The following is a 23,928-nucleotide window of genomic DNA, read 5'->3' as shown; positions in this document are numbered from 1 at the left end:
AGAGTGACAGATTTACTTCTTATCTATAAATGCAAAAATGTGGAATTGCCAACAAAGGGACTGTACATAATGACAGATTTACTTCTTATCTATGAATGCAAAAATGTGGAATTGCCAAGAAAGGGACTGAACCAAAGAGTTTTCTTTCATTAAAACCATTTCGAATGTGTTACTTCCACTGGAACAACCACATGCAAATTATAGCTGCAGGTAACTTGATGCAGCGAAAACCAAGGCACATAACTGAGCTTCACTTTTGCTTGCTCACCTTGTGAGTATTGTACCATTTTGCACTTGTCTTTCCAAAATCTATGCTATTCTTAGTACTGCTATCTTGTAGAGATTTCAAAATTTCTTTTGTGCTTTAAAACAGGAAGCCTCTGGAAACAGTCCGCACATTGTTATGTCTACCTGATTTGTATCTAACACTCCTCAAGAGTTGCTTATAACAAATGTGTTGGGTTTTATGAGTGAATCGTTTTATCTTGAACTTATCTAAAATTCGTCAGTCTGTCCCAGGATATCAACTCAAACAGAGAAACACAATACCTGTCACATAAATCTTAAATAATCGAGACTCTCAATACAAGATACTAGGTAGTTCCTTGCAAATATTCAAAACAAATGCAAGATGGAAAACAAGAGCCAAGAATTAGCTATGGTCTACAAATAGAGAGAAATAAAGAATAGAGAATATTATATGAATAAGAATTATGACCCTTTTAAAAACAAGGAGTAAAAAGTAAAATTTGAACAAAGTGAAAAGCATTGTGTGAAAAATGAGAACAAAGAGGAGAACATGAAGATAAATTATCACCTCTACATGTAAGAACATTCACGGGTGAGCCTTATGTGCAGTTCTACAAGTCAGGTAAGCCTTGCATGTAAGAGTAATCATTATCATTCTATTACACAAATTATGACAACTAGAAAATCAAAGGAAAATACCCAAAAGTAAATGTAGAAAATTAATCCAAAAGACATTCCATAGGTGCATAAGAAGACAAACTAAGACTAGTTGTAAGAGCATTCAATGGTACAGCCTTACATGTAAGAGCAATCGTTATGATTCTATTAAATGTAGTGCAATTTGAAAATCCAATAAAAAACCCACAAAAGACAACCCAAAAGGTTAAAATGTGTTATTATTTACCATACAACCAACCAAATACTGCCATGTAAATGTTTAAATGATTTGTGAAGATATGCTAGGCTTTGAGCAGAGAAACATAGAATGCATGAATACGACTACAACACAATAACTCAGAAGAAAATGCAAAATGAAAAAATACAAACAAAAAAGAAAGATAGCTTTTGAACTGAATGAATGAATGCTGTAAATGAATGTGTACAAGATGCGCAAGGCAAAGCTTCCCAACAGACAATGACTTTCATGGATGCAAGTTGAGGGAGTAGTGGAAGAGTGACATCCACCATAGACAGGACCTTGAGGGCTGTAACCACCAGCCAGAGCTGAGATGATGCTAAAGATGGACAGGCAGCAAGCAGCAGTCTGGAGGGCTGGAACTGGTAAACATAGTAATGTACCGCCTGAATAAGTACACAGCCAATCACAATTCACACACAATAGTATGCAGCTAGGTGACAGTTGACAGAGGGTAGTCAGATGATGGGTGGCTTGCACAGCAGCCAAACCAAGGCTGGAAACTGTCATCTGGTGCGCTAGACAGCACAGAGGCCCGCTACAGCAACCTGGAGGAGCAGCAGTGAAGGCGCTAGCTGAAGAAGAGGTCGACTAATGCTAGGGCAGCAGCCAGAGTAGAGGGCAGCCTAAAACAGGGTGCCTTGGACTAATGATGGTGTGGCAGCAATGAACTGATGGTGAACCTACAAAAGAAGAGATGGACAGAGTGGGTGGATAGCCTCCTATCTATAGATGTGGATCCTCCTAAATTTAGGGTTTTGGCTTATGGAACACAAAAACTTTGGTAATAAGTGAGTTTTGGAGCTGTTTCAAAGAACTAATGAAGATTCAACATGTAATTCATCTTTTTAAGCTTAACACCCCCTTTTAGACCCAAAACTCAAACAAGGAAGGAATTGCAACATAGCTCACCCCATGTTTTTACTTCAATACGTCCTGCTCCAAAGCAACCAGGTCATCAGTCAAAGAGTGCACATCGGCTGCCCAAGAACCTACCAAGACTACAAAAGTGATGGTCACCTTACCTCAGGAGCCCAAAGGGCCACCCAAAGAGCCCAAGGCATTAGAAAAAGGTTCTCCTCAACTCCCCAGTGGCTTACCAAGACCTGCAAAGGTGATGTTAAACCACTTTGAACTTCTCCCTTTTCTTCCATAAGTAATTGTGGCCCTTGGGGGAAATATAGAGGTGGTCAAGTCTAACATCACAAAACAAAAGACTATCCCAACCACCTATCCGAGGTATTAGTGATGAAGTAAGAAAGTAGGGAAAAGGTTCAGAGAGATGGTGGTAAAAGAACTATAAGTGAAGGCAGCTCAAGATCCACTCATGGGTGCTTTGCACAATGAGATACATAGAGGAATGCTACATGATGAGAATGCACATGCAGCAAGGTGCCATTTGGACGGCAACCCTTGTCACAAAATTGTTCATTTTTCCAAGCGCCCTTTTACAAAGATAATGATGATCATGCAATACATCCCTAGGGAAGATTTTGACTTCCAAAGACCTTGTTGTGATGCTCCTATTACATCTCCCATCATTGAAGTTGGATGCCTTCTATATGCATCTTCTCACCTCTTATACATAGGACACTATCACTTGGGGGGAGCTAGTCCCTAAAGTGCTAGAGTAAGATGCGCATCACAAGAAGATGAATATTCACAAAGCCATCCTTTGACTTTGATACAAACACAAAGCGTAATCACAAAGGATATCCCGAGTGTCCAAACTGTGGGAAGACCTCACATCCAAGAAGAGGTTCTTAAAGAAATATCCTTGCCTTTGTCCATGAGCAAAAGAAGGCATGACAACAAAGTCTCCCTCTACATCTACCTCTATATCCCATATTATGACAGAGTCAATGTTACTTCACATCCATCAATTAGAGGAGTCTACTTCGGCCATCTCATCAATAGAGAGGCCTTGGATCATCAACAAAGGTGCTTCGAGACATATGCCTTTGTAAGGAGATTGGCTCCAGCGTCAAAAAGAAGGTACATTCTGTGGTGATATGCTAGGGTTTGCAAAAGAAAAAATTGAGTGTATAACTAGGACTAAAACACAAATAACTCAAACCCAAATGCAAAAATGGAAAACAAGAAGAGAGAGAATTTTGAAGTGAATGAATGAAAGAGTGTACAATATGCTCAAAAGGCAAAGTTGTCCAACACTTGATGACTCTTGTGGGAGCACGCTAAGAGAGTAGTTGGAGAGTGACATCAACCAAAGACAAATCCCAAGTACTATAAACACTAGTCAGGAGATGAAGCTAACAATTGAAGGGCAACAGGCTAGAAACCAAAACACAACAATCTCTCGGGTTGGTACTTGTAAACACAGCAATATAACAACCTGAGGATAAAGTCTATTGATCACCGATAGCACTAGAAGCCTGGGCGACAGCTGATGTAGACTTGGCATGGACTGCAAAAAACAAGCGAAAAGATGCTCTCAAGGAGGCTGCACAGCGCAGCAGCTTGCACAAACTGTAAACCCAACTGTCTAATGACTCTAGATCACATCACAAGAAACTCACTTCAGGCATGTCTGTGTGCTGGACAGACAGGCGATAGGTCAGAAACCCTAAATTGTGCAAGCGACTATTCCCATGTTGCAGGTGACAATTCGCAGGTTACAGGCGATTGTTCCTAGGTCAGTGTGGACCAGGCGGCAACTCATGCCAGCTGGTGGCAGTCAATCTGGACCAAAAAGACCTAGCGACAGCTCGTTTGACGCCTGACAGTCAACAGGACCCAGGCAGTAGCTCGTGACAACACCCAACAATCGAGATCCCGGCAGCAGTTTGCAACAGTGCCCGACAGTCAAGCGACAGCTCGTTTTTCTTTTTTGTGTGACTTTGCAGACTTACACAGGTCCCCGTTCCAGTGCGTGGAAGCACTACTAAATTTTTTAAAGAAACTTCATAGCTAAAATTTGGGGCTTTTCCCAGATTTGATGTTGTTCATCCATAACAATGACATTTGACCCGGAAATTGCAAAAATAGCACACATTGGCTCAGAAAACTTTGGGGCTTTTTATGTATCAGTGAAATTTTGCTTAGCTGAGCTAAATTCTCTGACATTGTTGCACATTTGAACCTAAGAAATTGGGGCTTTTGCAAAATCTTGCGAAATTTTGCTAAATTTTCTCATTTTATGCTCTCAAGAACACGTGTTAATGCAATTGGGGCAGATTGGTCAGTGAAATTTTGGGGCTTTTGCAAAAATTTGTGGATTTTGTCAAAATTGATGTGTGTAATGCATTTTGGGGACAATCCTGAAGCAATCTTGGTGATGAAAGCTGTGAAATTTGAGTCTTTTATCTCCCACTTGTGAAATTTTGGCGAAATTGTAGAAAATTCTTGGGTATTTTTGTGTATCAAAAGTTGATTTGAACAAATATGTATGCAGTCTACATGCCAAATAGCTCCTATTGAGTCGATATATTGCTGAATATTCATGGTAGAGCAGTATTAGAGTTCATTTGCAGATCTGGGATTGCTGTAGATGTATTTTTGGTGACATTGTTGAAGTGGGAGTCACCTGGCAATGATGTGTGCATGTCATGTATGCTGAAATTTCAGTTATATTGCTCAAAATCATTCCGTCTACTGCTGTACTTGTATTTGGGCACTATCTGTAATACAATGATAGTAAAACTTGGTCTTATTTCTTGAAATTTTTGGGCTGACATTAGCTGAGTATTCATCATGTTATTTGCTGTCATAAATTACAACATTGGTACTTCACACTTTGTTGAAAAATGGCCGTTAATGCTTCTAGCAGCAGTGACATAAATCTCTCCTTGAAATCAAGAGGTTTGATGGCAATGGCTTTGATCTATGGAAAGACAGGATGCAAGGCATTTTGTTTCTCAAGATTGTGATTATACTCTCTTGGAAACTAAGCCTACAGCTATGGCACATGAGGATGTTTCTCAAAGACTATGATGATGCTCTCTTGGAAACTAAGCTTGCAGCTATGGCACATGAGGATTGGGCTAGACTCAACAAGAAGGCCATTGCATATATTAAAATGGTTGTATCTGATGATGTACTTACATACATTAAGCGTCTTGATACAACTTATGCTGGATGGAAAAAGTTAATGGATACTTATGAAAATACAACTCCAATAAATCAAGTGCATCTCATGCGCAAGGTTGTGAACATGGAGTTGAATGCGTCTAAGCTAGTGTCTAAGCATTTCAATGTTTTCACAGGGATTTTGAGTCGGTTGCAAGACTTTGGTTTACACCCTTTCAGTGATAAACTAAAAGCTATTTTCTTGCTGATGACTTTACCTAATAGCTGGGAGGCTTTGGTTCTTTCACTTAGCAACAACAATGCTTTAACCTTTGATCGTGTTAGAGGCTCTATCCTCAATGAGGAGATCACAAGAAAGTCCAATGGAGAAAGCAACAGCTCAACCTATCATCTTAGAGATAGGTTAGAGAAGAGGAGCAAAGCAGCAAATAAAGGTGAAAGTAGAAGAAAAAGCAAGGGAAAGCAACAGGATGTTACTTGCTATTAGTGTGGACATGAAGGGCATAAAAAGCCCGAGTGTCAATACAACAAGAAAAAGCAAGAAAGAAAGAAACAGAAGGAAAAGAAAAAGAAGAATGACGAGAAAGATGATTGACAGCTCTCCCTCAAAAGAAGTTGCAAAGGCAAATGTTGTATCTAGTGTGGTCTCATTGAAGAGCTCTCTAACACCAGAGAGATACTTGTTGCCCTTACTTTCAGCCCATGATGGGCTGTCCCAATCTTGGATAGTGGACAGTGGTGCCTCTTTTCATGTTACTCCCTCTCTGGAGTCATTGTCTGAATACATTACAGGTTGCCTAGGGAAGGCTTACTTGGGTAACAACTATGCATATGAGATAGAGGGTGTAGGTACCATTTACTTGGTCCTTGAAAATGGCCAAGAGCTGATTCTACAAGATATCAGATATGTACCTGGCATAAAGAAAGTCTACTATCAGTTAGGCAACTTGATGCAAGAGGGTATTTTACTACCTTTGGTGGTGGATCTTAGAAGGTCCAGAAGGGCTCTATGCTGATTGTTAAAGGCAACAAAAAGGGGACTTTGTACTATTTGCATTGTAAAGAATTACCCAGCAAGTTCTTGGATGTGGCTGAAGTTCATTCATAGATGGAACTTTGGCACAAAAGACTTGGCCATATGAGCCAAAAGGATCTTCAGATTCTCGCTTCTTCAAGAAGATTTGATATAAAAGGCTTTGGTCTCAAATTTTGTAGTGATTGCATATATGGAAAACATGTGAAGTCTCCTTATTACTCAGGTGTCATTAAGAAGTCCAATGCTCTTGATTTAGTACATTCTAATGTGTGCACTATGTTTGTTATTTCATATGGGGTGCACATTACTTTGTCACTTTTATTAATGATTTCAATAGAATGTCATGGATGTATGTGTTAAAGCGCAAAAAGGAAGTGATGGATACCTTTAAAAGGTTCCATGCTTTTATTACCACATAGAGAGGGTTTAAGTTAAAAGCTATAAGAATGGATAATGGAGGTGAGTATGCTTCTAATGAGTTCAAAAAGTTTTGTGAGATGCATGGCATTAAAAGGGAGTTGACAGCTTCTTACAATCTTGCATCAAATGGCATGGCTCAAAGATATAATCACACACTTTGTGAGAGTCTGATGCATGCTATCCATAGCTAACCTCCCACAACTCTTCTAGAGAGAGGCTCTTAAAACTACAATTCATGTATGGAATCGCTCTCCAAATCGTGCATTGAAAAATGGCATTCCTAAAGAGGTTTGGTCCGGCAAACTTGCTTCATATGACCATTTGTGTGTCTTTGGTTGTGATGCCTTTGCACATGTATCTGTAGATCAAAGGACCAAACTAGATACGAAATCCATTGAGGGCATCTTAATGGGATATAAAGACAAGGGGAAGATGGGTTATAGAGTTTGGCTTCCTTAGGGCAGGAAGATTGTACGCAACTGAGACGTAGTATTTAATGGGGCAAAGTTGTTGAAACATGCTATACAAGGTGACCTTGACCCAAAAAAGGTTGAATTTCAGTATGAACAGCCATCCATTCAATAGTCATTAGCTGAAGATTTTGTACCTTTTGATGCTGAAAATGAGCAGCAACCCATTGTGCTACAGCCAAAAGATAATGGATAGCAAATAGATGCACAGATGGAATAGAATAGCAAGAAGAACATGCTGAAAAGAGGTTATAGCAGGAAGAGAGGCACAGTCATGTGAAAACAAGAGAAAGTGGGAGCTTGACATTTAGAGAGGCACAATCATGTGAAAACAAGAGAAAGTAGAAGCTTGCTATGCAAGAAGAGATAAAGTCTCTATATGCAAATGACACTTGGGAGCTTGTACCTTTGCCTAAGGATAGGAAAGCTATCCCTAATAAACAGGTTTACAAAGTGAAATGTATTGATGGGAAGCCCAAGTACAAGGTATGGTTAGCTGCTAAGGGCTATACACAAAAGGAAGGTATGGACTTCCACAAGGTTTTTCACTACTAGTGAAGATGACTACACTCCATGTTTTGTTTGCTCTCACCATATGCTTGGATTTAGAGTTGGATCAGATGAATGTGAAGATTGCTTTTCTTCATGGTGATCTAGATGAAGAGCTCTATATGAAACAGCCAGAAGGCTTTGCCATGCCAAGGAAAGAGCATTTAGTTTGCAAGTTAAAATGCACTTTATATGGGCTGAAACAAGCCCCTAGACAATGGTACAAAAAGTTTGATACCTTCATGCTCAACCATGAATTTAAATGTAGTTATCCATATCACTGCTTATACACTAAAAAGGCTTATGATGGAAGTGAAGGAATGAATTAGGCAAGGACATAGAGGTAGACAGACCTTACGCTCAGTGAGGGAAACAGAGAGAGCGCGAGTGAGCAGAGTAGAGAGTGAACACGTTTTTCGGTACAAAACGAGTGTACCACTTTAGGTTTTAGATAGATATATGTATGAAAGTACAATGTGCTAAGGGTGTGTTCACACCCGTGCACATATAAAAGGCACGATGGCCCTTTATTCCCAACAATCTCCCACCTAAAGGCAACGTGCCTTAAGAGGAGAAAAGAATCAGCTAAGTCTAAGTATATACAAAGCTGAAATAAATATATCTATCCAACTCCCATCATATGTCAGCAATGAGCAAACCGCTTTGCTGGAAGACCCTTCAGGAGAAGGTCTGCAGGATTATCATCTGTATGCACTTTGACAAGCTCAACGCTCTTGCTGTCAAGTACATCTCTGATGAAGTGATACTTCACCTGTATGTGCTTTGTCTTTGCATGAAAGACAGGATTCCGTGCTAGAATGATAGCACTCTGACTATCACAATGGAGAACACGTAACTCTGTGATGCCAAGCTCTCCCACCAGATGTGAAAGCCATAAAGCCTCCTTGCATGCCTCAGTGGCAGCTACATACTCTGCCTCTGTAGTAGAGAATGCAACACACTTTTGTAGCCTGGAGATCCAAGAGACCGCTCCTCCTGTAAAAGTAAACACATACCGAGAAGTGGACTTCTTGCAGTCCGCATGACCAGCATAGTCTGCATCCATAAAGCCAACAGATGCCTTATGCTTTCCAAAGCAGATGCACAACTCCTTTGTGCCTTTGAGATATCTCATAATACCTTTCACTGCATCCCAATACTTCTTGCCAGGGGTTGCTATGTATCTGCTAACCACTCCCACTACAAAAGCAATGTCAGAACGTGTAGCACCATAGCATACATCAAACTGCCAACAGCTGAAGCATATGGTATCTTGGCCATCTCAGCCTTCTTATCATCAAATGTAGGGCTGTCCTCTGCACTGAGTTTCACATATGGAGGCAATGGAACCCCAATCTGAAGCATATGGTATCTTGGCCATTTCATCCTTCTCATCATCACATGTAGGGTTATCCTCTGTACTGAGTTTCACATATGGAGGCAATGGAACCCCAATTGTTTTCCCCCCCTCCATATTGAAACGCTGCAAAACTTGAAGATATACTCCTGCTGAGATAGATAGAGTAAGCCTTTAGATCTATCTCTGAGTATTCGCATGCCAAGAATGTGATTTGCATCACCCAGATCCTTCATGTCAAAGCTGCCATGAAGACTTTGCTTCAATGAATCCAAGGCATGAGTATCCCTGCCAGCAATCACCATGTCATCAACAGACAAAACCAAGATAATCAAACTGCCATCTGCTGCCTTCTTGGTGTACAAGTACTGATCCACTTGACTTCTATGAAAGCCTTGGGATTGCATGAATGTATCAAACTTATGATACCATTCTGTTGGTGCTTGTTTCAGCCTATACAAACTCCTTTTGAGTTTACATACCATGTTTTCTTTCCCTTGTTCAACAAACCCTTCAGGCTACTGCATATATGTCTTCATGCAAATCACCATGTAAAAACGCAGTCTTTACATCCGTCTGTATGAGCTCCATATCCTCAACTGCAACCAAGCCCATTTGCATGGAAGGGTTTTCTGCCCTTTATGCAACTGCACCAAGTCCCAAGTGCCATTTTTTTCAAGAGATTCCATCTCTGACAGCATGGCTTTATACCATTTCTTGCTGTCCTGTCTATCCATTGCTTCCTTGAAGCAAGACGTCAGTATGACATACTCAGCCACATTAATTGCACCAGGAACAAATCTATCATGTTGTCTAGTAGCCCTAGACGATCTCCTAACCCAATGGTCATTGTTTGCTGGCTGTTCCTGCAAATTTCCATTTTCAGCATGCTGTCCTGGCATTTCAGCCTGCAAATTAGCATTAACAGCTTGCTGTCCTGGCTGTTCCTACACATGTAATGGCTCATTTTCATGGGCAATAGCTGGCTGATCATTTCCAGCATCATTTGCTGCATTTACAAGTTCATTTACAGCAGGTATTTGCTGCTGTACAACGGGCACATTTTGTTGTCCTAAAGGTATTTCTTCCCGGAATACAACCCTACGGACCTCCTCAGTCTTTTCGGGTTGCTTGTGCATGCGATCTTCTCGGAAGATAACATCATTGCTACGTACTATTTTCCTTTCCTCGGGATTCCACAATATATACCCCATTTCACCCTCGTCACCATATCCTAGGAAAATGCATTTACAGGACTTTGGCTCAAGTTTGCTGTGTTTTTCTTTACGAATGTGCACAAAAGACTCGTAGCCAAACACTTTCAGATAAGGATATGAAGGTGGCTTGCCTGACTACGCTTCTTAGGGAACTCCCCCTCCCCCCCAAAATACCTGTTTGGTGACCGATTAATCAAGTGAATGGCTGTTATAACAACCTCTGCCCAAAAAGCTGGGGTAATGCAGCATGAGACAGCATCGTACGGACCTTTTTTTGCATGGTCCGATTCATATGCTCTGCAACTCCATTTTGGGATGGATTATGAGGGGCAGTGAGCTCCCTCTTTATCCCTTTGCTGTCACAAAATGCCTGAAAGGCTTTGGACACATATTCCCCACCATTGTCAGAGCAAAGACACTTAAGTGTCTTATCTGTCTCATTTTCAACCAATGCCAAGAATTTTTTAAACTTGTCAAGCACTTCATCCTTGCTACGAATAGGATAAACCCATACTTTCCATGTAGCACCATCGACAAAGGTGACAAAATATTTCTTTTTCCCTAAAGAAAATCCTGGAATTTGACATGCATCTGAATATACTAACTCTAGAGGAGAAGATTTCAAAGAAAGACACTTTTTTGTGAGAAGTTTGTGCATGTTTGCCATAAATACAATGATCACAATGCTCAAAATTAGCATAAGGAAGACAAGGCAAGTAACCCAAACGAGAAAGCACTTTCATTCATGTTTGACTCATGTATCCACCGGCTATGCCACAAAGAAACACTTGACTGCTCAGTCACGGCAACAACAAGGTCACACACACTAGATACATGAAGTGGATACAACATATCACTCTTGCAACCTCTAGCAATAACCCTAGATTCCTTACAGATCTTCCATTTTCCATCACCAAAGATGGTGTGAAAACCATCATCATCTAGCTGCCCTGTGCTGATCAAGCTCTTCTTGAGCTGAGATACATGCCGTACATGCTGAAGTGCAAAGACAGAGCCGTGCTAAAACTGTAACTATATACTGCCAATACCTGCAATCTCACAAGCATAGTTGTCCCCAAGATGAACAACACTATATCGACCCCCTGTACATGCGGAAAACCACTCACGATGAGAAGTGACATGAAAGGAAGCGCCTAAATCCATAACCTAGGTATGCATGTCATCATCTGTATCTGCAAGTAGAGCATGTGCACCAAAATATGAAGAGACAAAGAGTACATCACTCCCACTGTCATTGTCACGAGTGACTACATTCACCTCTTCAGTTTTTGCACTGCTCTTCTTAGGCTGTCTAACCTTCTCCTCTTCCTTGCAATCATCTGTCTTCTTGCCTTTTCCTTTCTCTTTCTTCCATTTGTAGCAGTCACGTTTAAAGTGACCCTTCTTGCCACAATGATGGCATTCAACATCTTTGCTACATGATTTACTGCGTCCCTTGCCATCATATTTGCCCTTTTGCTGTGATCTGTCCCTAGTATGCAAAGCACTGGAAGACTTCCTGGATACATTGTTCTGCCAATTCATCTCTTCCATAAGTAGAGCACTCTCTACATCAACATACAATAGGATCACATTAGAATTGCTCACATCAGTCCTGAATGTATCCCAACTCTCTCTAATATAGTGCAAAGCAAGAAAGTAGCCTTAAATTCCTCATCAATCATGAACTTCAAGGCAACCAGCTGGCTGAAAATGGAGTTAAACTTACTCAGGTCAGTAGACATTGTTGTACCTTCTTTCATAGGCAAATCCATAAGCTTTTTCAGCCAATACACTTTACTTGCAATGCTCTTCTGCGCATACAGTTCTTCCAATCTAGTCTATATAGCATATGCAGAATCCAAACCTTCAATGTTGAAGAGCAAGGCATTAGAAATCGATAGCTCTATGGTTGAGCATGCAAGCTCATTCAACTCATCCCAATCGTCCTTATCCATGTCCATAGGTTTTGCCCCTTTAGTTTTGATCGGCTTTGCCTGCTTGTTTTGTAACAGGATATTGTAGCACTATTTTTACCACACTACAAAATTATGTGCGCCTTCAAGCTTCCTTATATGCATTAAATTACTGCTGTCATTGCTGCCAGCCATGGTTTTCAGCTCAAAAGTGACCAAAAAACCAGTAAATGCATGTCCAAATTGTCACCCAAGTGACCAAGGTACAAAGAAGTACCAATCAGAAATAAATGACCACGCAGAAGTACAGATTTCAGATCTGTAATTCAGTTTTCACAAGCACCAAACCAAGTGCTACAGCATTATCCAACTGATTACAGCTGTTCCAAAGGGCATGTGTATCACATTATATGAGAAATCCCAAAATTTCAGCTGCAATATCTTTTGTACGTGTACCCACGGGCATAAAATTTGACACGAATGATCAAAAGCCCCAAAATTTTGTGCTCAAAAGTGTCAAACACACATCTGCATTTCCTCTGTCATGCATAGGACTGTCCAATTTTGCCAAAATAAAGCAATTTTAGCGAAACCCCCAAATTTCACCAAGTGTTGATGTCCAAATTGCGCGGAATTCAACCTGCATGTACATAAAATGACCAAATGCTGCACAAATTTTTCCCAAATCGCAAAAGCCCCAAATTGCGCAGGGTCCAATGTGCCTCAATGTCGAGAAATTGAGTTAATTTCAGCCCAAATTGCACATGTACATCAAAAGCCCCAAATGTCGGGGACAAAATGTCACAAATTCCTGCAATTTCTGAGACATTTGCTTGTCCTGCATCAAATTTCCCAAATCTAGGAAAAGCCCCAAATTTCTGGCCAAGATTGCACAGATTTCAGTGAAATTGACCCATCTAAGAAAAAATGTCACTTGCATTTGAGAATCCCCAAAAAACTTTCTCAAGCATGCGCATTCAATGTCTGCAATTTCTAGTCTAGAGAACACTGCAATGTGTGTCAGGCACCAATTTGAGAAAAACCCCCAAATTTCAGGACAAAGATTTGCCTTCCATGCTTGTGCGCGTGAACACCTGGTAACGGGAAGTAAATCAGACTGAATTTTTCTAATTTCAATTATTTTAAAAAAAGGCGTTGACTGCCCGTGGTCTGTGCGGCTGCGTGATGTTAGTCACTTGCAGCCCCCCCCCCGTTCGTGTGGTCGCCGTGCAACACGCCTCCAGTCCCGTCAACTGCAACCTCGTCAAGCACCGGCTGCATCACGCGTTGATGGTTGTGCTGGCCTGGTCACAACTGCTGGTCGTCAGTCTGCCACACTGCGATACTGTAGACCTGCTCGACTGGTTGTCGCCCGTCACTCCACGTTGGGGGCCACACGGCTATAGTTCCCGCCACTCCACGCTGGGGGCCAAGTATACACTCTCCATGCTGGAGTCTTCTGTAGGTTAAGACCTATTGCGTGTGACAGAATGCTGTGTGATTCAGTCTACACCTCCCGTCAGTCACCTCACGACCTGCTCGCTTATCCTGCTCGAACTTCGAGAGGTACAAACACCTCAACCGCAGCTCATGCTTGATGTCTCAAGAAGTGTGCAGAACCTGATGGCTCTGATACCAGTTTGAAGGAATTGATTAGGCACGGAGATAGAGGTAGACAGACCTTGCGCTCAATGAGGGAGGCAGAGAGAGGGCGAGTGAGCAGAGTAGAGAGTGAACACGTTTTTTCGGTACAATGACGAGTGTACCACTTTAGGTTTTAGATAGATATATGTATGAAAGTACAATGTGCTAAGGGTGTGTTCACACCCGTGCACATATAAAAGGCACGATGGCCCTTTATTCCCAACAGGAAGTCTTATTGTGCTGGTCTTATATGTGGATGACATGCTGGTTGCAAGAAAGCATGAGAGTACTTTGAATGCTCTTAAAAGGTAGCTAAGTTCAACCTTCTCTATGAAAGATTTGGGGGCAGTTGAACACATTTTGGGCATGCGCATTAAAAGCGATAGAGGGCAGCAATTGTTGTTTCTCTCACAAGACAAGTACATTACTAAAGTACTTGGCAGGTTTAATATGGTTGATGCTAAGCTTCTTGGTGTGCCTTTACAGTCACATACAAAGCTTAGCAAAGCTAATTGCCCACAAGATGATGATGCTGGTAGTGCTGTGAAGGGCATACCTTATACATCAACTTGTGGATCTTTGATGTATGCTATGGTTGCAACTCCCCCTGATATTGCTCACGCAGTGGGAGTTGTTGCTAAAGTACTTGGCAGGTTTAATATGCTTGATGCTAAGCTTCTTGGTGTGCCTGTACAGCCACATACAAAGCTTAGCAAAGCTAATTGCCCGCAAGATGATGCTGCTAGTAGTGCTATGAAGGGCATACCTTATACATCAACTTGTGGATCTTTGATGTATACTATGGTTGCAACTCGCCCTGATATTGCTCATACAATGGGAGTTGTTAGCAAATTCATGTGTAACCCTGGCAAGCCACATTGGAAAGCAATGAAATGTCTTTTCAGATACTTAAAAAGGTACACAAGAGAAGTGTATATGCTATAGAAAGGGTACACTAGAATTGCAAGGATTTTGTGATTCAGACATGGCAAGAGATCTTGATACTAGGAAATCTACCAATGGGTATGTCTTTACTTTGGCTAATGAGGCTATCTCTTGGTATTCAAGGTTGCAGAAAATTGTGGCACTAAGTACTACAGAGGCTAAATATATTTCAGCCATAGAAGCTTCTGAGGAAGCTATTTGGCTTGGTCTACTGGTCAAAGACTTTGGCCTTTCTTTACGTACTCCAATTCTTGGTTGTGACAACCAGAGTGCCATATGTTTGGCTAAGAATGCTATGTTCTATGCACGTACCAAACACATAGATGTTCAGTATCACTTTATACAACAGGTCTTGGAAGATAGTCTTGTCACAAAGACTAAGATCAACACCCAGGATAACCTTGCAAATGTTCTCACTAAGAGTCTTGCAAAAACTCAACATGAGCATTGCATCCAATTAGTGGGAGTTGGGTAGGTTAAAAGTACCACTTCGGGCCTTTAAGTGGCAGGTTGTTAGGTGCAAAGTCCCTTCATCTCCGTGTAAAGTTATATGGGTGTGAACACGCCCAAGATGAGTGTACCGTAACAAATCTAGTACACTCATCTTGGGATTCACTCTCTCTCACACTTAACACTACTGCTCCACTCATGACTCACACTTCTATTGCGCACTCATCCCTTCAGAAAGTCCTACATGTTTTCTCTATTCATGGCCTTATAAGACTTGGTGTTGGGGTTGTCTTCACCGAGCAAGCAGTATTTGTTAAGATCAAGAGCTAATCTTGTGATAGGTTGGTAGGAAAGGGGGCTATATCGACCCCATTCCCCTTTTAATGTGAAGGATCCTCTAAGACCGCTTTCAATTGACACACTTGTTACATTTGTGCACCCCCTATCCATAGGTTCTTTGAGAGTCAAACAAGGACAATAGGAGCTTTAGTGGTGTATTTGTCTGTCAGTTCATTTGTCACAAACATTTTAGGTTATCCTTGTAATTAGGAATAAACATTTTGCCAAACTGCCACAAAACCCAACGTTCATATCCGACATAGAATGAAATGTGACTTAACATACTATGCGCTAACCATTATGCGAACAAACAAAGAGTATTGACCAACCACAAGCAATAGCACACCTGAAACTAGAACTGGCTAAGCTCTAAGAGGCAATCCAAAGAATTACACAACCTCATGTGCAATGTATCCATTTTCAGGGAAACCATCTTCTCGCCAAATGCCTTAGCCCTAGGCCATGCACTTGCACAAACTATGGCAAATATGGACATGAAGCAATACATTATCACTTGTCGAGGTGGCTACCTTATCAACAGCCCTACCCACTACCATTCTATCATAAGAATAGGCCATAGTGACAGGGAACGGTTGGAACAGTCCCCCTGGGATGCCGAAATGCCGTTTTGGACTGAAATTCGTTCCAAATCACGTCCCTGTTGGGTGGGACATTCCCTATCACGTTCTTGACAGGGAACGCAGCATTCAGGAACGTGATAGGGAACACCATGTGGCACAGAACTTACCTGCAAAGTGACCATGTTCCTGACAGGGAACACCACGTCGCACAAAACTTACCTACAAAGTGACCAATCGATTGTCCCAATTTACTGCCTGCCGAATCACGCACCTGTCTCCCACCAGCGTCGCTTGTACCTTGCTTATCTCTCACTCACCTGCCTGTCTTGGCTCTGTCCACAGCACTACATGAATTGATTGAAATACTAATTTGTCATTGTGGATTATAGACCTTGGCTTTAGTACTCCACATGAATTATGAATGAAATATTATTATTTTTAATTAATTTTAAACTTTTTAATGCCATTCACGTTCCCACGTCCCTACTCCCTAAGTTTGGCATCCTCGTAACCGCCCCCATCCCCGTTTCCTGTTTTCGTTCCCCGTTTCATGTTTCTATGGAATAGGCAATTCACTTTTGGGAGAGAAGCTCCACTATTTGTGCTAGGAGGAACAGAACAACATCAATTTGCTCAAACAACAGAATGTTGATCATCATTTCATTCATCATTGAATCTAATACATTAACAACAATTGCGATCGACAACCAACAACCATGCTTAGCAAATCCAAACAAACACATCCATTAATACATGACTAACCAATGATAAATCCACTTAGTCCATCCGTTGCCCAACGTATGGCATGCACTGTGGATTCCAATGGTGAGCCAAGGCCAGAACAAGAGGATGAGGTTGAAGGGCCAAAAAATGATGATAGTCGTAATGACTAATCTTAATGAAGGCATCTATCCGATCTCAGAGTGGAGGCTGAGAAATATAATAGAAGAGTGGAGTGGGGACTCCAAGCCGAAACTGGAGCAAGAGCTATAAGATTTGTAGCTAGGAGCACTAGAAGGTGTGAACGAGCATGTGCATAAGGCTAAAGGCTAGACCAAGAGGCTAAGGCTAAACGGTCGAAAAACGATGATGGTCATAACAATAGATCTCCATGAAGACATCTATCCAAACCTAGAGCAAAGGCTATGGAATATTATCAAAGATTTACTCTGTTGTCAAGGCCTCAATAAATTGTATTCCCTCTTGCACTACAAGGTGAAGTCAATATCAATCATCACAAATAGTCTGAAGTTGTTGACTTGCTACACCTCATACATTTGCAACTGATTCACCCACTACTTGAATTGTCATGCTCAAAGCATGTGCCAGGCAGACTCCACCTGACTCATCACCAAATCTGTTTCTTGTTAGATCTACATCATTTGGAGGTACAACCAAACAGATGATCATATGTCACCATCATGAATTTGACTTGGGTGTCCTTTGATGTCTTAGGAGTAGACTTCTTGCCCAAAGAAGAGTTAAGGCCTCTACTCGGCTTTTGCTCCTAAGCCCCATTCTAACAAGTGCCTTTCAACTTGGTGGTTGTAGGCATTAGTTTTAGAATAAGGAAGAGCTAGTGGGGAAATGTGCATTGTAGCAAGTAGAGTATCCCGCACCAACTTTGGAATATGCTTTGACAAAAATTCCACTTCAAAGTAGGCATAGTGCTTTAAGTTTCAATGGATCATCTTACACCAGTTACAACCTATTCATTTAGTTCAGCATTGTGTTGCTCCGGCACTTGATAATGTTCACGCAACAACTCAAACACAGGATGTTGAGAAGTACCAGTCGGCTAGTCTCCGAAAACTTCATCCATCTTTACCATCGTCAACTCAGTATCCCCATCCCTATCCATAGCCACTTTCCCCTCTGCCAATTTTTCCTCTCCAACTTGTTCTCCCACTAAATGATAAAATCCTTAATGGGCATTGCGAGGTTGGAGTCAGAGGGATACGCGATACGAATACCCAAGTTGGAACCGGGCTCACTTGAATTGGAGCCACTCAGCCAAATTTTGGGTCCTATCTTAGTGGAAGCGGTACCTGACGAACCACCAATGGCCGAAAGTAAGAATGGAGTAGAGCGAGTCACTATCAAGGTAGGTTGGTACTCAAACTAGGAATCAACATCGGGGTCTTGGTCCTCCCAAGGAAGTAGCGAGAGTTCGGAACAAGATCCAAACAAGGTAGCACGAAATCGTCACAGGTGGCTGCCCCCACTTGTCGTGAAGCTCCAAGACCAACAACGCTCACAGGTCATCCAACTGCTTCAGATCCAACAACATCTAGCGCAATAAGGTCTCCGTGGAGAATTGACCTGGACTTGCAGATGATCGTGGCCCATGGTTGCATTCCATCCACAAAAAAATCCATCTAGTACGATCCGTCTAGTCCAATCAGACATGTACAATCTGTATGATTTTCATCCCCTTTTTTTTAAGTTGGTGTTTTTTAAAAAATGGTTTTCTGATTTACCCTTTTCCTCTTCATCCTCATCGACCTCTACCTATTCATCTACCTCACTTACCACCTTTTCTTCTACCTCTCTTACAAGCTCCTCTACAATCTACTCTTCTTTCTCCTCCATCTACCTCTCTCTACCTCTACATCCTCCTCTTTCTCTTGCGTCTCATCCCCTATGTGTAGCTCTACTTCTATTTCCTCTTCTTTCCCTTCCCCTACCTTTACCTATATCTCTATGTTCTTTACCTCTATCACAATGCCTAAGCCTCTTCATGAAGCCTTTGCATTACACACCTCATCTTGAGTCTTAGCCTTTAGGTTCTTTTTGTATCTACTACTTTTTATACTTGCCACTTGGTACTTGTGACTTGCCATACCATGATCCATGAATCATGATTCGGCACTACAACTAGCTCCTTTTTTTGATCCATCATACATGTCTTCAATCTTATAAATGAAATCAGATTTTGCAAATTACTTGTGACTAGAGTCTTGGATTTACATTTTGTCACAACCTCTCATTATGTTCATGACTCATTGTTGAAAGTTGAAGCAAAGACATGTGAGAGTATGCAAGAGAAGAGAAACACAAACACACACACACACACACAGAGCAAAAGCATTTTATCCTACCCTGTTAGGAGGATTGCATGCCTTAGGATCTCCATATTTCTTTGTTGGTTGCTCTCCAGTCGCATACGCCTTAGGATTTATACCTTCACTTTAGGCTTCGTACCATTAGATTCCTTAACATCTTTTGATTTAGGATTGTGTTGAACCTTTTGAATAAATTTTAGGAAGCAAAAGATGAAGAAAGAATACTATACTAACTAAAGAAGAATGTTGATACAATGGGGATGGACTGATCAATCCCTGCACACAGCCCAAAGCGTCAATGAGGGCACCAAATCAAGGTGACAATGATGGCAGCAACAAGCACAAAGAGTCGAAGTGTCAAAGCATGCACTTGCAAAGGGAAGACTTAAGATTGAAGAGTCTATATATCTGCCAAGTGGGGGGTGCAACTATAAATAGCAAAAGCACCAAAAAATTGGCCATTCTCATCCTAAAGAGGCCATAAATGCTGGCCGAACAGCATTAAATGCTGGTCATTGAAGAAAATTCAAAAATGCCAAAAAAATAGGGCGACCTCGAAAAAATCCCAGATGACAATGACAGAGTCTTCTAGGTCCAAGCTATAGCCCATGAAGATGAGCTTCTTGGACTTCGAGTCAAGCTTCTTCTTCCTCTTCTTCTTGTCTACATGGACAAAAGCATCACATCCGAAGATGTTAAAGAGAGACACAAATGGATTTCGACCAAAGAAAGCCTTGTAGGGAGTCACGTCCTGTAACGCAAAAGTTGAAGAGTAGTTGCAAATGTGAGCCGCAATAGCCACCGCCTCATCCCCAAGGGTATGAGGAAGACCCCGATGCTCCAACATCAATTGGGCCATCTCTAGCATGATTCGATTCGCATGTTCCACCACACCATTCTTCAAAGGTGTGTTTGGATGGATGTACTTCACCCGAATGTCGTGATTCTTACAAAACTGAGAAAAGAGGGTAGAAGTAAACCCTCCACCATGATCTGCTCATACGCCACAAACTTTGAAGGTAGTCTATGTCTCCACAAACACCTTCCACTCACACAAATGGGAATACGCCTCGCTCTTGTACTCCAAAAAATAAGGCCACACATAATGACTAAAGTTGTCCATAATCAACATCAAATACTTGGCCTTCCCAAGAGAGGCCATGCCCATAAGTCCGCAATGGTCCATATGAACCAACTCAAGCAGAGTAGACCTAGGGATGTGGTTGCCTATGTTGCTTGTTCCTCAAACAACTAGGGCAAAAAGTGTGAACAGGAGGTAAATCAAGAAGTCCCTCCACCATCTTCTTCCAAGAAGCCCATCATATAGCATCAAAATATAGATAACCATAATGAGCATGCCAAAGTAGCCCAAGCTCGTGGAAAGACCTCTCGGCTAAGGCTATGAGCATGTGAAGCCCACCCTCTTGGGATCTTATTCAAAGAACGGCAACTGTAGAAGTATCCTGCACTATCACCACATCCTGTGTAAATACCACATGGGTACCAAGTCATGTAAGACCATGAACAGACAATAGGTTAAAACCTAAACGGTACATAGAGAACTTTGGCTAAAGAAGAGTGTCATGTAAGACCATGAACAGACAATAGGTTAAAACCTAAATCCGGTACATAGAGAACTTTGGCTAAAGAAGAGTGTCTGTTTCGTGACAAAGGAATAGTCCCCACTCCACGAACAAGAATGGTAGATTTGTCACCAATATTGACAATGCACCCTCCCGCACTCAAATCTTGAAGCCAGTCCTATCTATAGGTCATGTGAGAAATGGTTCCACTATCAACAAGCCATGGCTTCTCCTGAGCAAAAGAAGCAAGAGGTATGTCCTCCTCGGCAAATACATGGACAAAAGACAAACTCTGTAGTCACCAGGCAACCTTCATATCCTTCGAATCCTTCTCCTTTGGATTCAAATGGGGGTACTCTTGCCAACACTTCTCTTCGAGATGAGTGCTCTTCCCACAATGTGCGCACTTGGGCTTCTTCTCCTTCTTCTTATCCTTCTTGTCCTCTTGTTTTTTGTCATTGGCCTATGCCTTTTCTTTTTTCCTCCACCTATACTTGCAATAAATGCCTTGGTGGTGCTAGAACCACTAGCTCCAACCTCTCTGAGTCACTCGTTATGCTCCAAGACAAGTGGTGAAAGCTCATCCCATGAGTGTCATGAACGTCCTCGATGTGATAAGGCTAGTGTAAAAGACATCGAACCGATAAGATGGCAACTGAGTTAGAAGGTTCATAGCCATGTCTTCAAAGGATATCATCTGACCAAGAGAGGCAAGCTCACCTCTCATGTCCTCCATCTTCGTGATGAGCTCCTTCATAGAGAAGAAATCATCAAGACCAAGTATCTGCAACTTCTTCTCAAGGAAAATCTTGTGGGCAAACTTCTTATGCTGATACAAAGACACAAGCTTCTTTCACATTTCTGTCATGGTCTTCAACCTATAACATGTACAAGGACAAAATCCTACAAATGTATACAGAGAAAGGATCGGGCTTGCTAGTTGAGCCGATCCCACAAGGCTACTTAGTCCATAGAGTCCCATTCGTTGGATCCTTCTTAAGACGAGGGATGGAATCTAAAACAAGACCCCAAAGATTGAAGGTGCACACCTTACATGACCACAATGAATAGTTGGAACCATCGAGTGTCTTCTTTGGATAATGAAAGTAAGACATGCTCCTGCATCGAGGGTATCAAGGACATCATTACTGAGGGTGGAGCCTTCTATGATAAATGAATAGAAAGGGGACGGGTGCTAATGGGGAACTCCTCTTAGTGACTATAATCATGATAATTGTGTCTCCGTTCAAGAGAGTATTTGGAAAGAAGCTCCTCCTCTGAGTCATCAAAGCACATGAACTCATAAGACATCTTCGATCCTGCAATCACCCAAAAAGCTATGTTTGTAAAAGAAAGGTTTTTTCCCACCACCAAAAGGGAGTCACCTGCCCGTCGCCTATGCTAGAGAGCTTCCGCCTTCAAAATGCAAATTTATGTTTGCTATAAAACACTCGAGATAGGGGCCTCTTGATGCCTAGACGCTATCATTGGATCCTTAATGTTGTCACCTAGCTGTTACGAAAGTCAAATGAGTAGTGGATCATCTCTACAAGCTGTAAACACATGCTGAAAATCTGCGTTTTGAAGATCCGAGTTGCTTCTCCAGAATGAAAACCTACTCTTCTGCAACAAATCCCCAAATTGTGTCCTCACTTCGGTGATGATACCATGTGAGTGTGCAACGAATGGAAAACATGAACACAGAGAGAAGCTGAGAGAGAGAGAGAGAGAGAGAGAGAGAGAGAGAGAGGAAGCAGAAGATAAAGGAAGAATACTGCACTAACTAAAGAAGAACGCTGATACAATGGGGATGGATTGATCAATCCCCACACAACCCAAAGCGTTAGTGAAGGCACCAAATCAGGCTGATGACTATGGCACCACCAAGCACGGAGAGTCAGAGTGTACACCTACAAAAAGGGAAGACTAAAGAGTGAAGAGTGTGTATATCTACCAAGTGGGGGGTACACCTATAGATAGCAAAAGCAACAAAAAACTGGCCGACCTAATCCTAAAGAGGCCATAAATGCTGGCCAACAAGCATTAAATGTTGATCACTCAAGAAAAATGCTAAAAAATAGGGAGACCCCGAAAAAACCCTAGATGACAATGACAATGTCCGGCAAGTGTAGGCAGACAGTGGAAGCATAAATCGGCCTAGGAATGCACATGAGAAGCCGACAGATAAAGAAAATGCAGCTAAACTACTAGAGCTCCTATGTCTCCATCAAATTCAGACAGGAGCTCACAACCAGGAGATGACTGACTGACATGACTAACATAAGCAAGTTTAGAAGACATTCGTGGTTTGTAAAATGTAATAGTATTGAATGGATAATGCCCTATAACACTCTTACCTCATGGCTAGCCACTCTCATATTAATACAAATAATATTTACTAGAATAACCCTTAATGTCCTATGCATTTTTTACCGTAATACTTCCAAACAAATAAAAGTTAGTAGTAAAGTTAGTCAATTTATAAGTTAGTTAGTTAGTTTATAAGTTAGTTAAGTTAGTTAGATAGTAAAGTTAGTAAGATTAAGTTAGTAAGGTTTGGCTAACTAATAACTAACCTAACTAAAGTAAAACTAACTAATGTTAATAAAAAGACTAACATTTTTTTAAAAAAACTAATGTTAATTATTAAATGTTTAGAAAAGAAAAAGGGGGGCCGTCGAACTGAAGGCCGCCCCCTAATCATCATCCTCATCATCGTCGTCATCATCGACATCATCTTCATCGTCATCATCATAATCATCATCATCCTCATCAACGTCGTCAGTACCATCATTATAAATATCTCCTTTATTATAAGTATCTCCTTTATCATGATTATCTTCTTTATCCCCATAAATAGGTGTCGCCTCATGACACCCCCACTTTCCTTCACTAAATTAAATAAGATAATAATTTTTTTAAAAAAGAAGAAAGAGAGAAAGAAGCTCCCCACTATAAGTGGAGAAGTTGTCTTTACCCAAAGAGGGCAAAAAGAGAGGGGAAGGGAGAGCTAGCATGCACTCCCTTCTAACTATATAAAAGCATGTCCTCTACTCAGTTTGTAGAGAGGTACAAGGAGATTCCGAGAGGCTATGAGAGGGAGGTAGAGAGAGAGAAAGAAAGAAAGAAAGAAAGTTATATTAA

At 41.4% G+C, this 23,928-nt stretch overlaps 1 protein-coding gene across 1 annotated transcript in view; it reads right to left on the bottom strand.

The window, feature by feature from the left end:
- The window catches only part of MIA40 (Cox19-like CHCH family protein), a 140,721-nt gene that overhangs the window by 1,104 nt on the left and 115,689 nt on the right, over positions 1 to 23,928 (bottom strand). The gene's annotated exons all lie outside the window — the stretch shown is intronic.

The sequence above is a fragment of the Lygodium microphyllum genome, chromosome 8 (assembly GCF_053477565.2).
Source record: "Lygodium microphyllum isolate KBCC chromosome 8, Lygodium_microphyllum_v1.1.10, whole genome shotgun sequence".
Classification (NCBI taxonomy): domain Eukaryota; kingdom Viridiplantae; phylum Streptophyta; class Polypodiopsida; order Schizaeales; family Lygodiaceae; genus Lygodium; species Lygodium microphyllum.
This window is presented reverse-complemented; position numbering and strand designations above follow the sequence as displayed.